Source organism: Alligator mississippiensis, chromosome 3, assembly GCF_030867095.1.
Source record: "Alligator mississippiensis isolate rAllMis1 chromosome 3, rAllMis1, whole genome shotgun sequence".
Lineage (NCBI taxonomy): Eukaryota > Metazoa > Chordata > Crocodylia > Alligatoridae > Alligator > Alligator mississippiensis.
In genome coordinates this window covers 88,356,659-88,373,595 of record NC_081826.1, presented here as the reverse complement: position 1 = coordinate 88,373,595, position 16,937 = coordinate 88,356,659, and the positions used below count along the sequence as shown (strand labels likewise).

General features: G+C 42.2%; 1 protein-coding gene across 9 annotated transcripts in view; it reads left to right on the top strand.

Moving 5' to 3' along the window:
• The window catches only part of GREB1L (GREB1 like retinoic acid receptor coactivator), a 216,134-nt gene that overhangs the window by 14,698 nt on the left and 184,499 nt on the right, over positions 1-16,937 (top strand). The window contains exon 1 of one of the 9 annotated variants that reach the window (XM_019490417.2): positions 13,879-13,952. The exons of the other annotated variants lie outside the window; for them this stretch is intronic. The gene's annotated coding sequence lies outside the window, so the exon portion shown is untranslated. Of the gene's footprint in view, positions 1-13,878; positions 13,953-16,937 lie in introns of those variants that run through there. 9 annotated transcript variants of the gene reach the window in all.

Here is a 16,937-nt window from a genome sequence, read left to right as displayed (position 1 = left end):
AGGCCAGCGCTGGTGGGGCCCAGAGTAGGGCGCAGGCTGGCAGGGGTCTGTGGAGCCAGGCTGGGCTGCACCAGAAGGGAGTGGGGAGCTGGCCCAGCTCCATAGAGCTCCTGCCGGCCACGACCCCTGTACTCCTGCCGCCCTGCTCTGGGCCCCGCCAGCGCTGGCCCCAGTGTGGGCCCCATGCACCTGCTCACTCCCAGTGCCCCCATTCCTGCGGTACAGGTCGGGGGCAGTGTGCACCCCCAACCCCGCGCTCGCCGGTAAGGGACGAGCTGCTGCTGAGTGCAGGGAAAAGTGGCCCCTTGCCCGCCCTGTGGCCGGTGCTCCCTGCTGCAGCTGCTTGCAGCCTGCGCTGGGCTGTCCTCAGCAGGCACTGTCAGCCACATGTAGGCTGTGAGCAGCTGTAGTGCAGGGCACTGGCCATGGGGTGGGCAAGGGGCCGCTTTTCCCGCGCTCAGCACCAGCTTGTAACCCACCCCCGCTGCCAGCCTGGGCCCTGCGCTGGCTCCAGGCTCACCCAGTTTCTTTGAGATCAGTTTCTCAAAGAGGCTGTCACATGGTTTAGAGAGTGTATCATGGAACACACTATTATGGCTTACAGTTGTAAATTCACCAAAAGAAGACATAAAAGAATTTTATGTAGAAAATTAATTGTCCTCCACAGGATGACTTTATGAACAATCCTCCTAAAATGGATGCTTCATACTGTCACCCAAATTGAGCAGTGGTACTATGTTGCTCATGACAGGAAAGATGACTTTTCAGTTAAGATACATGGAAGTTTGTCTTTTCCCAACATTTGCGGATTGCTTGTGAGAGCTGAGACAAATCATGTGACTAGTCTGTACAGCTGTTATCTAGTTTGCTGGGATGTGAGAGAAAAAATAATATCAGTGAACAAATATCATAACGAATGTTCACAGCAAGAAATTTTGTAAATGAATGGTAGGAAATCTAGTTTCTGTGAAGAAAACTGCCTTCTCATGGAATAGAACATATTTGAACAGGTAAGAGGAGAGATCGTGCAAATTTTTTAACTGCTGTTGAAAACAATACTTGTACCCCTTATAACAGCTTGATTTATGTCTTGATTATAAACAGCTTGATTTATGTCTACAGTTGGGGTTTTCACTGGTAGGGCTATGCTAGTTGTTGGTTATTAATGGCTGAATCTCAGCTGTAAATAAAATCCTTTCTGTACTGTTCACAAATAAAAGTTGTTTACATTTTTACTGAGTAGATTTTTTTTAAAGGATGAACACTATTCCCTTTCGTCTCCTGTTGTTCCCCTCTCTCTGCTGATTTAAAAAGAAGTTAACCTCTTTTCATGGTTTCATTTCTTAAACCTTCTTGAGATCTTGAATTTGACACTTTAGATAGACACGTAAGTCATAACTCTGCTACCATTGAAATGCTTTTAGTGGAACAATTATTTGTATGTATAAGTGGTAACTTTTAGTTCATCTGACCAGACTAGACCAGACAGAGTGATTCACATTCTTCTGTTCTAGACTTCATCAGCTGATAATATGTTGTTTGGCATGCAAGAGGGGAGTCTGCCTACTATCAGTTTGGGTCAATTAAAGGTTTCAGTTTATTTCCCTAAAGAATGTCTTAGTTCAGGGTAGAGGGTCATATTATAGCAAATATCCTTGGCTGGGGCAAAGGACATGGTTTTTTTTTTTTTTTAATAGTGATGCATGATCTAGACAGACCAAATGAGCTGTGATTAAACCTTGGTTTTTTTCAACAGCTTGTTTAATGTTCTGTATAGTCAGCTTTGTTCCATGGCAGGACTTAGAGCAACATTAGTTTGGAGAGTGTATGATGTTATGACAGCACAGCTATATTCAGTGTGTGTTACTTAAATGTAAATGCATCTGGAGGCTCATAGACAGTGGATTTTCATTTGAACCAAGTTACTTATTTTTGTTGTCTGCATATAAAACTGAAGTTCTGTGATGCACTAAAGGGAGAGAATCTAGATATAGCTATTTTTAATGACTTGCAAAAGTTAATTTACAGCTTGCTATTCTTTTTCTAGAAGCCCCACAATTAAGAGATTGATATCCATTAAAATATCCTTGTTTAAAGACTACAGTAAATGCACAAGTAATAGTGTAGTTTAGTTTTTGTTATGTCTTGCATATTAGGACATTAAGGGAGTTGGAGCGCTGTTGCTGAATCAAATTATACATTTCAAACTGTTTATATAAGTGCTAAAATAAACTGCCAGGTTAACTTGCCTAACATTTAACTTGGTTGTTAAGAGTTTATTATGTTTTTGTAAAATTGTTGTGGCTGTTTAAGGGCATTTTAAGTATGGGTATTGAGGTTTTTTTCTTTTAACATTTTTGGTAAACAATCATTTATCCTAAATAACCCTTGAATAACAAATCATTTTTGCATGATGGAGAAAGAGGAATATCTATAAAGGAACAGGTGTCAGTTACAAGATTATTCAATTGGAAAGAGAAAAATTTCAAGGTTATGAAAACATGTTGATATTGTCCTTAATTTATCTCTGTTTACTGCCAGTTGGCTTCAGTCAGGACAGGTGGTGTGGTATAGATAGAGCACTGGACTGGGACCTGCAGATCTTGGTTCAATTTCCAGCTCTGCTGCTAGGTCATAATAGGAAGGTCATTTCACTTCTCTATGCTCCAATTTTCCCATCTGTGAAATGGTGAAAATGATACTGGCCTCTTATACATTACTATAAAAGAGCTAAGTAATATTTTCATGTTGTTTTTTATCACTGAGGCAGAGGCTCCTTATTTTGGGCCTTTCCATCAGGACCTTGGACTCAGGTTAGTTCCTGTGCTGACTGAAGTCGCTGAATTTTCAAGGGGTCAAAAAGGGCCAATACGTGCCCTTAATTTTCACCCCTGGAGTTCCATTCGGAACAATTAATTTGGCATTTAAGGCCCAGATCCTTTACATTCAAAACTTCCATTAATTTGAATGAGGTTTATGTGTGTGTGTTGTCTGTCTAATTTTTGTTCTTGTAGCAGTATTTAGAGTAAAGCCCATCCAATGTCTTGACTGACATTCTTTCTCAGTAAAAAGGATTCTAAAGTCCAAGGCTCTTTGTGTGCTATTGCTAAGCAGCTTGTATCCAGGGCTCTGTTTACCAAAAGTTGTTGCACTGCTACTATCTAACTCATTGTTAAATGATTATATTAAATACGTGGTGAAAATAAGGTAGGCTGTTTCTAGCATAAGGTCTTCAGAAACAAGTTTGTAAAGGCAAGCAGAAGTTGATGAGTGAGTAAATAAAGTATTTGCAGACCAGATGCTGCCACAACTCTTCCCCTCCCCTTGTTTTATTTGGCCATATGTTTTAGTAGCCTGAGTATGTGTCAGTAGTAATCCAGGGGTCCACACTTCTAAAGGATGACTAATCAGTTTGTTGGCAAAGTGATATATTTTTGCTATTTAATTTTTGTGTGGGTCACAACTGTAAACCTTTCACTGCAGTAAATCTTTATGGATAAATTTAACTGCATGTCAGCTCTTATTACCAGTTTGCATGATACGGGGTCAAACAAGCTGGTTTGTTCTGTTTTGATCCTAATCTGAATTTAAGAACCAATGTTGGTTGTTGTTTTTTGTTTTTTTTTTTTAAACCTGCCTCCTTTGCCCCTTCCCCTACTACATTCTTTCCTGAAACAGATGCACTTACTCTCTTCCTTTTTTTCCCTGAGCCTGAGTAAGGAAGCTGCGTTGGTATCATTTTTTCTAACTCCTTACATATCTTTTCTGCTCCCACCCATCTCCTACAAAATATCTGTGTTTTTGGATCTCTTCAGGTTGTAGACATATAAGAGCCATTTGCCCATGCTGTCAGTCTAAACAGGAAATGTGCAGGCTTTATAAGAAATGCTTTTCTTCTGTTACTTGTTTCAAATTTTTATGAAAATCATTACCTCCCCCCTTGCCCTCTCCCCCATCCCCCCCCAAAAAACCCCCAACAAAACAAAACAAAACAAAACAAAACAAAAAAGTGACGATTGGAATCGGTATCGTTAATGCATATTCATTGATACACATTTAATATAGAAGAGATGCTTGGGAGAACACTGATATTTCATTGCAAAGATAGTTATTGCTTATGAATTTGGTAGATCTTTAAATGGGGTTTTTGGTTGTAGCCGTGTTGGTCTAAGGACATAGGCAGGCAAGGCTCTTTGGTTAGATGTGATATCTTTATTAGACCAACTCAGTAGTTGGGGGAAAAGTTTCAGGCGCAGTCACCTTTCTTCAGGCAGAGGCCATGGGTCTTTAAAAGCAGATATCTTTCATTATGACCTTTTTCATAAACTGAATAATGATGCTAAAATGGTTCTAAACATGAGGAAACAGTATAACCACTGAAAGAGATTCTAATGGTCTCAGGAGTCGCTTATCAGGAATATTATAAAGCAGTAGTTGAACACTCTATAGTTAATTATCTAACCTTGTAATAGTACATCATTCAAGAATCTGGTGGTAGTTTACTTGCCTTGTAATGTAAGTATTATTTGCCTAAAACAAACGTAATGGCCAGCAGAGCAGCACACACATGATTTCATATTTAACAAAAGAACAACAAGCAAACACTTTGTGCAAAATACTTGTTAGGATGTACTGTTCTAATAGATTAAAAGTGTGCATGCATGTGTGTGCACACATGTGCACACAGGAGAAGAGGAATAACACAGTCAAATTTGTGACTTCCTTTGGACTGTTGCTTGGTAACAGAAAATGCCTTTTAAACCTAATTTTGGATGAGGAGGGGTGAAACTTGAATCAGTGACCATCTGTCCTGAATTGGTTGATTTCCTGTTGAGCTGTTCTTTGTTTCTGTCAAACAATTGGTTGTTACCCTCAACAGATAAGAATACTGTTGGTGACGTTGCATTCAATCAGCAGGTTGGTTTGTGGCAGCACAAAATAGAGCTATTAAATGTTGTTTGTTCTTTTGAGGTCACTATCACTGGCCCCTCAGTGTAAATGAAATTAAATTTAACTGAATTAATGATCCCTTTCTAATTGGAGGAATGATTAATGTCAATACAGAAAAGGCATATAACATACTAAATGAATTCACTATTGAAAATGTTCCCCCAGCATGTTTTAAAATCAACAAATTCTTAATTACAACTGGAAAATTTGCCATTTTTTACTGGAGTTGCAAGAAAATATTTCCCTTCTTGTTTATTTTTCATACTTGTATTATGCTGCTGAACTCTTAAGATGACTTAATCATTTGATTTTATCACAAAGGGTCAGAACTCTTACCACACACAGCAAGGGTGGGAGGCGAATGTGGGTGGACCTGCTTAGCATGATTTATCACTTGGTTGGGTCTCTTCCTTCCCAGCCATAGCTTAAGTTCCAAGAGGAGGGAGGTTCCTGGTTTTAAGAATGTATTAGAGAGAAGACCAAGGGATGCATAATGTTCCCTTTCCTCTCTGATTGCATGGGGACTCTGAAAAAAATAAAGTCAATGCAACCTCATATTGTAGTATGCATTCAATGTTTTGAACTCCATGCTGTGAAACTCTCCCTTGTAAAGAATTCTTGTGGATCTTTACTACTAAAAAGTCAGGTTGAAGGTGCTAAAGCTATGGAGGAGGGAACTGGTCTCAGTGCCAGTAGTCTTTTGCCAGTCTGTGGTTTGGAAAGACCCCCTACTTATCTAATTTAGATGAAAATTTGAGATAAGGCCAAACTATTCTCTTCCCATGCAATGATGTTGGGGGGAGCAGGGGCAGGGGAGAGGAGGAGGAATATGAATTTTCTGTTTCTTCCTTCTTTTCCACATTCGCTCTCCTGGATCATTTCTCTTCTTGGTGAGGGCCTACATTTTTTCTTTTTAACTTTTGATTTGTTTTGTTTTTATTTTTTTTTAATGATGTTCTGGGTTTGGCAATGATTCAGCTCCAGTGGAAGATGATGACAAAATGTCCATTGACTTCTATGCAGCTTGGGTCATGCCTTTTGTAATTTATAAGGTCTATAAAACATCTAACAAACTAGACATAACATGAAAGTTAGTTGGACAGTATTTTTTTTAAACAGTTCCCGGTTATATCTAAAAGTGTGTGAGTTTCTTTTTTAAGTTTGGCAAGTATTTTAAGATAGCACGAATGACTAAATCCAGTGCAAGGAGATAATGAGAAGGGTAAGTGGGAAACATGAGATGCATCTGGGACTACTTCTCTGTGGTTACATGGCAACCATACATGACTGCCATCATTAAGGCTAGGGACAGACATTCAAAAAGCCTGAGCCTGAATTGATTCAGTCTTTGCAGGTTAGTCTAACCTGCAGAGAGTGAACCGGCTTGCAAGTGGATAAATGTTCAGCACATGCCTGCAGTGGCTCAAGCCAGAAGCCCAGGCACGCTAGAGCAGCCGTCTCTTCCCCAGGGAAGCTGAGCTGAGGAGGAGGGACATGGCTAGTCCTGGGCAGGCCCACCCCAGGGGCTCCCTGACAGCCAGGAGCAATTTAGGCACACAGAGCTGCCTGGCTTCAGAGGGGAACTTCCTCACTGCTGCAGGGCTGGGAGGGGGTCCCTGTTCAATGTTGAGGAGCTCTTCTCCTTCCTCTTCTCCCACCCTGTGGTGGGGTGGGGAGCGGGGCTCTGTGGGGCTGCCTGGCCCCTTCCCTCTACTTCTACCACCTTGCTGCAGGATGGGAAGTGGGGCTGTATGGGATGCTGCCCAGCCCCAGAGTGGGACTCTTCCCCCTCACTTGTTTCCCCCCCCCCCCCCCACCCCACCAGGGCAGGGGGAGGCTCTGTTCCATGCTGGGGTACAGCAGAAACATGGAGCTCAGCAGGGCAGGGTGTGGATATGAGGGTGGATGAGGGGTGTAGAGACCCTCACACACTCTCCCGCCCCCCCCCCCGCCCCCCCATGGTGTGCAGCTCCTGCTGCTTGGCAGCAGCAGCAGGCAGGGAGGTCAGGGCACTCATGCCTGTAGCAGGCGTGGCTCCAGCCAATGCTGTGCAGAGGAGGGAGTGGAGCTGGTCTTTCCCCACAGCTCTGCTCCCTGAGCCTGAGCCTGCGGCAGGGGAAGCCCAGCACAGGAGCCACTTGCTTTTCCCACTCACCGCTGTGCAGGTCCCACACTCTGCTGGGAGTGGAGGGAACTCCACCTTTGCTTCCCTGCAGAGTCCAATGTAGGGCTTCCTGTGTGAATGCGGAGCTGCAGGCGTGAAACTGCAGGGATAGAAGCAGCTGAGCAGACTGTGCAGGGCTGCACTTCTCACTCCCAGCGCAGCGCTGGCTGCCTCTATCACGGTTCTGAGTCGTGCCTGCAGCTCCTCTCTCACACGGGGAAACCTCATGCTGGACTCTGCAGGGAAGCAGGGGGCGGGGCTCCCTCCACTCCCGGCAGAGTGCAGGACCTGCACAGTGGGGAGCGGGGCATGCAGTTGGCTCCAGTGCGGGGTTTCCTCCACTTCAGGCTCAGGGAGCAGAGCCCCAGGGATAAGGCAGGCTCCACCCCTTCCTCTGTGCAGCACTGGCTGGAGCCACGCCTGCTCTGGACTTGAGCGCTCTGACCTCCCTGCCTGCTGCTGCTGCCAAGCAGCAGGGGCTGCACGCCATGGGGGGAGTGTGTGGGGTCCCTACACCTCCCACCACTCTCACACCCACACCCTGCCCAGCTGAGTTGCGTGTTCCTGCTGCCCCTCTGGGGGGAGGAATAGGAGGGGGAAGAGTTCCCCTCAGCATGAAACAGAGCCTCCCTCAGCCCCTACTCTGGGGCTGGGCAGATTTGCATGGAGCACCCACTCCCAGCCCCACGGTGGCAGAGGGCAGGGGAGGAGGAGGAAGAGTCCCCATCCAGTGTCTCACAGAGTCCCCCTCCTCACCCTGGGAGCAGATGATGGAGGAAAAATCCCCCTCAGCATGGAATAGAGCCCCCTCCCCACCCTGCAGGACAACCAACCCAGCATAGCCCTGTTAAGGTGAAGGAGGAAAGGAGAAGGGTTAATTCCTCCCTCCCTCCCTTCCCTGCAGTTAGGGTCTGCCAGGTCCAGGGGCCATCGCTGCAGCCCCCTCTCCTCTGCTCCCCAGGAGACAGGCTGACCCCGGCTGTGGTGGGAGAAGGAGGGGAGAATTAGCCCCCTCCCTGCCCACTTTTCCTTAATGGGGCCATGCCAGCCAGTGTCTCTGCTAGGGCTGGTCCCTGCTCTGGATAGAGAGCAGAGGGTAGGGGCTAGCCCTGTGGCTGGAGCAGAGAGGCCCTCCCCACCAAAGCATGCCGGGATGCTGGGGGTGTGTGGTTTATCTTAAACCAGCAAGGGGTCTTGAGCCAAATCAGTTAAGTCCGATACTACATTCAGCCAGGTTTATCTCAGACCAGTTTTGGCCATTTTGATACAGGTTTATGTGCACTGAATGTCTGTTCTGTTACAGGTTTAAACCAGTTTCTGGTCATTTAAACCGATTTATGTGTAATGTCTGTCCCTAGCCTAAGAAAGCAACTTCTCAGCATGTTGGGAATAGAGTTGGGGACTACAACAGTATTCTCCCACCTGAAGTGGCAGCCCACAAGGACTTGAAGTGGAACCCAGTGTCCTTTTCCTGCCTTGTCAGACCCATGAATATCATCTTTAGTATCAGACTGTTTCTCTTTCCACTGCTGCCTTGTGAGTGCAGGTTCATAACTCTTTATTTTGGAAGAATGGGACTGGGTGAACAGGTATCTGCGAACATCAAAGAAGCAGATGTTTTGCTTTCTGGAGAGGTAGCAGGTGCAGGCTAAATGCAGGGAGCTGTGGAAGTGCTTCAATGCCAAGTTGGAGGAGTAGAAGGAAATATTCCCTGATTCTAGGTCAAGCTGCAGCTGTTGGTATCTAGGGCCCTTACCCAATGCACTGAGCAAGTAAAGGAGTCTTCAGGCTTTACCATGTTAGTTGTTACTTCTTCCTGTTGCTTGAGGCGGGGGCAAGGATTGGGGTTTATACACTACTGCCTATTCTGGCAACCACAACCCTTTTGCTTTATTTATGATGTCCTCCTTCGCTGTCTCTTCCTCCTTTGAGGCAGAGTTTGTGGAGGGGAAGGGTCTTGATCATCACTGACTCCAAGACTGTTATGGAATCTGTAATGACTTATTTTCAAAAACCTTGTTTTTTGTTTTATTATTTATTTATTTTAAACAAACCCTCTTTTCTAAAACAAAGGAATGGGCATTGTTTATTATATCCATTGCACTTACTCCTGCCTTGGGCAAAGTGAGAGGGGTTATATGTACCAATGACCCTGATAGTTATGCTGGTGGGACTGTCTGGTGAGCTTGCCCAAGCTGGACAGGTCAAAGGGTAGGGGCTGACACAAAGCAGTTCACTGGCTGCCCTCCTGTTAACAACTTATCATGAAAGAGCAATTCCAGCAACAGCATAACTTCTACTATTGATTTATGAGTGAGTTTATAGTACATTTATCCAATATCTTCCCAGAAATTCCTTTGCCCATGCTCCCCAAGCCACACACAAATCCCAGGCATACATTCCACATACCTAGATTGCTGCTCCTACCTATGCTGAAACCAGAGACTAGATGAGAGAGAAAAAAGTCTGTATAAACGTTCACAGTATTTAACGAAAGCAGACCTTGTGCAGTATTTTTCGTTTACTTTTCTGTGTGCTACATTCACCAGTAGCGTAACTGAATAGGGCAGCAGCCCTGGGTGCTGTCTTTGTGGGACTACAGAAGCAGTTGTTTCTGCAGTGGTGGTGGCTGATTGTGCTGCCACAATTGGCATGGCAGAAGTGAGCGCTGTCCCAAGCAGCACATGGCAGCCTTGAGAGCAGATCTGTACTACTACACCTCTGATGTTCACAGAACAGTTCCAAACACAAGCAGAGGGAAAAGTATCTTTCCTTGCAAAAACTTCTCTCCACCCCCCAGCATGTTCAATGCAGCAGCAAGAAATTATTAAACTACATGTGGTGCAAAAAGGTCTTACCCTTTTACAGTCGCTTGTGGGGGGGGGGGGAACCCTGAGATTAAATGGGAACAAAGGAGTGTTTGTTTTTCTATTTTGTTATGATCCCTGCCTCCTTGTTTCTTCTCTTACTTTTCCCACCCCTCTCCAAGGAAAACTTACTGTATGAAGGGACAGTTTTTAAGAAGAGTGCAACTTGCTCCAGAGATTCTATAATGTCACTATCCTGTTCCTAGAAGTGTATTGTCATATATCTTTCCAGTAGCCACAGCAAGGGTATTGCTTTCAAACAGTTCCCTGTAATATCTAAGGTCATCCTTAGTGTTGGCTGTTTATCTAGGTCATCCTTGCTGTTCAGCCACCCAACCTCATCAGAGTACTTGAAATTAGTTTCTTATGAGTGGCCAGTGGAAGGGTGACAGGGAACTGGCAGGAAGCTTGTGTGGAACATGGTCCATGGAGCTATGGACCTTGATTCCTTGAAGCATGTGTGGCGCCATAGACCTTTAAGCATGGACCTGCCGCATTGGACCTACAGATAGATGTTCCAGAATATGAAAAGCGGTACTCTTTTATGCCACTTTGTGGCACAGCAGTTTGAATGATTTCTGTAGCTGCCTTAGGTTGCAGTGCATTGTAGAGGGCTGCCTGACATGGCTGTAGAGCCTTCTGGCTGATGACAACAGGGTTTGCAGCTCTGCATCTGTCCTCACAAGCAGGCTGAGGCAGTGAATCAAACAAGGGATGTGAGGGAAGCTATTACAATACATAGCCTTTGTGGCCTTTACTATATTGTCTGTTGTCACAAATCCAGCAGAGAAGCTGAGGAGTGTGAAGCCATTTCTGAATGACAGTATGGATTTTGTCCCAGAAGTTCCAGATGTGTGCTGTTTTTCAAATTGACATGCAAAATGTGGCATGCCATTGAGTGAGGGCCTGCTGCTGATCTTTAGGCTGTTGTTCCTGGTCGTAATGTATTAGACATACAGTCAATTTTCTGACTATTGGTCCACATAAGTAGTGGTCAGGTGTGCTTGCCCATCTTCACAATTACCCAGGCTGCTGTACTGCATTTCCCATAGTAGCACAGAGAGTTGATGCTGGCCTTTTTGCAAAATAGGAACAGCCTGGGATCTACCACCTGAAGAAAGCTGCAGTTTTAAAGCATGTCAAGCCCTTGCTCTGTGTGTGGGGGAGAAAGGAAGCATGTCCAAGACGAGCACCCTTTCATATTCTGTGGCTAACTTAATATTTTTGACTACTCTGAACATACTGTTTGAATCTGTAGAGTGATGGTAGAGTCCTGATCAGCCTCTCAGATAGTAGCTGTGGGAGTGAAGGGACAATGTGGTTGCTTGAACTGCTTAAATAAAAAAGTTTGATTCTTTTTTTCAGGACTGAGGCAACTGCTGCTATGTAGTCTCTTTTTCATTTTGCACAACAGAGGGAGGGTTACAGCATGGTGTCATATAGTTTAAAACTAACCCATAATGGGCACGTGGCCAGTCAGACACAGGACAGAACATGATAGACTACTGGGAAACTCCAATTGGAATATAAAAACTTGGAACATTGTATATTTTTTTTCCAATCCAGAGTTGTTGTAAAACTGCATTTCAAAATCATTAGTACAAATTATCACTGTTTTTAAGTTTTGACAAAATAAGATTTGTGGTGAAAAAAATTGCCTTTTTTTCTGGAGACTGAAATGAAGGCTATAAGGAAAGCCTATGGTTGAGCTGGAATCTAAACTTGATTTCCAAAATCTCAAGCCAGTGTCTGAAATACAAGAGGTCTGAATAGTCCTGATTTATTTAGTACATGGCTAGATATTGCATGCTCCATCCACTATATGCAGGAGTTCAGCAATGTACTTTCAGGTCAGTTCTGGCTATCTTAATGATACACTTCTTCAGAAATGTTTTATAGTTATAAGTAAGGGAGTCCCATAAACATGTGTGAATAAAAGATTACTTGGAACTTCTGACGCATTTAATTTACTTCGAGATAGTTTAAAATGACGACTTCTCCCAGATCCTACAAAGTTTAGATTAGTTTGATAAAATTTTATCTGCAGTTCTTCACCTTGAAACCTGGTCGAAATGAACCTGATGGCATAGATTAGGAATAATTTTGTTGAAATCAGGTTTAACTAGTTTAAATGGCATCAGAAGAGGATCTACAGAGTGTAAAATGGGTTTTATATGCTGCTTCTGCTGAGTAGGCACCAGTGACTTATTTTGTAATATGTATACCTGTGTAAAATGGATATATAATAACTGCAGAAGGTTGCAAATAAGTGGAGAATCTGGCCCAAGTTCAAATTGGTACCAACAGTATCTTGTTATGGTAAAGCATTTCAAGTGAAAAGTCCTCACAGTTAATTTTTACAGAAAGCAAAGGGAGGAGTAAGGTCAACATCTGCCTTCATTGCTGCCCCACTACTCCTAAACATCAGGGATTTTTCACCTTGCACACCTTGTACCCCAGAATCAAAATAAGGGTTTCATAAAGTAACTCTTTCTTCTCACTTGTCTCCTTTCCCCCCAGAACTATTGCTAGATTTCGTTTTTATGGTTTTTAAATCAATTTTCTATGTCCAAAATTGATCTGAAAGGATAATCGCTTTGGTTTGCCATGGGAGCATGTGAGCGTGTACGTGTAGTTGATTGTGCATATATGACTATACCAGTTGATGCACTGCTTTGTGTAGATCCTTCCGCAGTATCTGATATCAAAGTGAGCTCAGAGGCATGAAAAAATTAAGTAATACATCTCTAAATTAGTCTATAAGGTGCAAATCTACCATGCTTATAGCATTCCTAGTGTGGGTGAGTTGGCTGATATTTTGAAATGGTGAATTCCTTGTACATGCCTCTTTTGTAATTGCACACATATACTGCCTTAGGTAATTTCTGCATGCACACACAAAATTCAAGAAGGTGGCCTGAGTTTTGGAACTGAATCTAGTATAACTCATTTACTTGTTTTAACTTGTTTTCTGCTGTTTTTTTTAAAATATGCTTTCCCAATTTCTTTGTCAAGAAAAGGAAGGATGGTTTTGTTGGTAGGCTATGGGCAATAGGAAGCTCTCTTCACTGTTCTAGTGTTTGCCACAAATCTGACAGATCCTCTTAATTAGTTGGTTCAGTTTCTCCATCTGTAAAATTAGAATAAGTCATTACTGAAAGTTTAATTAATTAATATTTTATGAAGTGAAGTACTAGGGTTACCATATGCCCAGGTTTTCCCAGACATGTCCTCCTTTTGATCTCTGTCTGGATGGTTTTGTGAAATAGGAACCAATGTCTGGGTCTCTGCTCCAGCTCAGTCCGGATGGGGGTAGCTGGGGGCTCCCTCCAGCAGGGCTGGGGGGAGCAGGGGGCTGCGAGTTGGGAGTGAGTGGCACCAGCAGGGGCCGGGGGGAACAAGGGACTGTTGGTTGGGAATGAGAGGCACTGGCAAGGCCAGGGGACTGTGAGTTGGAAGTGAGGTGTCCCCCCAACAGGTGTCCTCTTTTTTGGAACTGGAAATGTTAACCCTACAAGTACAGAAGAGCCAGTGAATACCATTCCTTGGGTGAAAAAATTCTTGTAGGGGTATGCTGGCTTTTTCCTCTAGTAAATTAATTTAGAGAGAACCTGTGCACGGAACACATTTGAGTTCAGCAGAGTTTACTCCACACTTAGGGTCACTGTATTTTGATTATATAAATTGGGGTTCAGGAATGTAAATTTTGTTCATTTATCAAACTTGTTGAGTGCAGATGTTTGGGAAGTTTACACTGGAGAGAGCTGTTCTGTTTGGCATGGCTAATCAGGAGTGAGGCTGGAATTGCTCATAGCTGCCATTCAGGTTTTGTTTCAAAGTCCAAGGACCTACTGGGAAAAACAAAAAGCTGATGAAAGCTGACTGTATTTCAACCCAAACCCTGTGGAATCTGAAATGGTGTCCTGACAGTCTGTGTATTCTTATTCTCCTACATTCTCCTGGTTACTAAGGTAACAGGTTTTTAGAGGCTTTACATCTTCATTGTCAAGTATTTGCTACACCTATTGTTGCTGTTTGCAGATTAGGGCAATTCAAACAATGCCTTTTGAAATGAGGACTAAAAAATACAAAAAGGAATATAGTGGAAATAGACGTAATGAATCAATTACTCCTCCACCCCCCTTCTTCTTTCTTTTTCTTTTTCTTTTCTTTTTTTCCTTTTTAACTTCAGTGTATACTTTTTAGAGCGTGGGTCCATTTTTTTTCATACTGTATTGGATGGGATAGAATGAGAAAGTAATAATTTTAAACATTTTGAATTCGACATTGAAGATGTGGTTTACTAAGAACATACTTGTTAGGTAATTCCTATGGAATGTATATTTTCCTTTCAATTTTCATGGAAGACTTTGGATATAACAACATGGAATTTGCTGTATTTAGTAATGTAGTCAACTTCTGTAAAGAAACATGAAGTTTGATGGAAGTATCTTATGTTCATGATGTTAATGGAAGAAACATTTGTGTTAAGAGGATTTTAGCAATTTGTAACTCGTGGTGATTGCTGTTGCTTATTATAGTTAAAATGTACTGTGTCCCTAACATGGGAGGAAAGCATGCATTTGTTTCATGGAGAAACAGAGCACCAAATGTTTGGGGAAAATTTGAGTCCAAATCTGTATCTGAATTGTTTCTTTTTAGATTAATCTCTATTATGAAATTAAACAGTTATTTTCATCTTAAAAATCACATTAAACTGTATAAATATCTCTGTGGTGCAATACTTCTAAGTAAAAATGTAACCACTTTTCCTGATTTTTGTTTTGTTTTGTTTTGTTTTTTGGGTTGTTTTTTTTTTTTTTTTACACTGGTTTATTTTTAAATCAGTCCAGAACCCTGCTGTAGCCTAAAAGCTATAGGTGCTGTTTGGAAAGCAGTGATTTCAAGCAGAAACATGCTTACTCCCATCTGTTAGAAGCGGTTGAATATTGGGTTGTGGAGAAAGCAGTCAGACTTGTTAGAATAGCTCCAAGCAGAAAACCTTTTATTGATTTGGTTTCTGCTGGACCTCAAACAGCTTTAAAAAACATACAAGAGTACTTGCACAACCAAAGTTAAACCTACTGTTTCAGAAACTGGTATAATTTTTTACTCCTTTTGAGACACTCCAGCTGTTGGAAGTAACTGGAGTTCTTTTGAACTCATGTCTGCTATGCCTTGTGGTTTCACCTAGTGCAAGTCATTTAAAGTTTCTGTGCCTTTGCTTTCCTTTTGTAAAATATACATAATACTGGTCTTCTTTGAAGGTGAACTGTAAAACTTAGTAAGGGAATGTCTGGGAAGAGCTGCTGGAAGTTCAGATACTAGATATATGAAGCTTATATTCAAGTCAAGGAATACAAAATCTAAAATTTGAATTTATACTCAGCCTTCTCTCCTTCCTTCCCCATGTAAATTAAGATACAAGTTAAAATTAGCACATAGTATTTCTTTCCTTTATAATACATTTTTGTTCAAGCATGTATCTATAGAATTTTATAGATGTTTGGTTGGTGCAGTTTATAAGATCATGAGGCAGCAGCTACATGCTCCAGAGCTACTTGGCTTTGGGAGCTAGAAAGATGCTGTCAATTTGGAAGCAAAGAGTTTGGGGAAATGTAGAAGCTATTGTGGTTTCCAAGTCATCTCTCTAAAGTTAATAAATTGCTTAAATTTTGAGCCTTTTCCATGATCACTTATTAGACTGATTGATTAATTCCTTGAATCCCCCTGAGTTTTGCAACATAGTATCTATATGTACACTCCCTGAGTTCATCACCAATTGTGCAGCTAATAAATACATCGCATAAAATCCCATTATTAAGTTTTCCCCTGAACACTTGTCATATTATTTAAAAACATTTCTTCAAACTTAGTGAAGTCAGTTCTTGGTTCCATTGAAGTTGAGAGCAAAACTCCAGTTGGCTCCAGTGGGGCTATGATTTCACTTTTCTTCTGTTAAAGATAGTGTAAATTTATGAGAATTGTCCCCTGGTGAACTGGTGCTGGGCATGGTTTAATTAGAAGCATAGACCAGAACAAACCCTGGTCACCACCATATTTTGATAGTTTCAGAAACTGAGCTGACCACAGGTTCTCCTTGTTCATTTTTGCAGTTACGTCAAGTTAAGCTGCATCAAGTTGTTGATGCCCACCTCATTCTTGGAATTGATGAGGTTTATTAAGTTAGCTAGCAAGAATTGTGACTGTAGAGCAGATGATCCCAGATTAGTTGGGTATGCCGGGTGCTTGACATTAAAATAAGGTAGAATGCAGAACATAGTTTGAATTACCTTCTGTAATCATGGATGGAGAAAGTGCTCGCCCAACAAGTTGCACAAATCATGATTATGGAACAAAATGCTTGCAGATGAAGAAATATGATCCACTTAGGATGGATTTTCTGATTCTCTCCGAATCTATAGTCTTTAATTTGGTTAAGTCAGATTCTTAATGAATTTATACATTTATCAGGCACCCAGTGACAGTGGAATATGAACAAATTTAAGGTCTGTATTTAAATACAAAACATCATGTTAAAAGAGAAAGGTAGGAAATACAGATATTTCTGTAAGGTTCTGGAAACAGTGCTAAATTGGTGGCGCTTGCATTTTTCTTTTTTCCTAGTTTTATATAATGTCTGATATAAACAGAAATAAGGTATAGAGTTAATCAAAACACAAGAAGAGAAAATACTGCCATGGTCTATGCTGCAGAATGAACATTGGTGGAATCTTAACCTTTGTTTCTTGACTTTGACCTTTTCCTAAAATGGTGACAATAGTTAATAAAGTTTTAAAAAGGAAAATCTGTCTTGTAAAGAAGAAAGGGGATGGGGAGAAATCTCTGTTTGTTCTGCTCTGAGGAGATTTTAAGATCCAAAGGTACCAGTGTTTAGCATGTAACAGATGTAAGTTTTACTGGGGCAACTTTGTAAATTTCTTATCCCAAAGAGC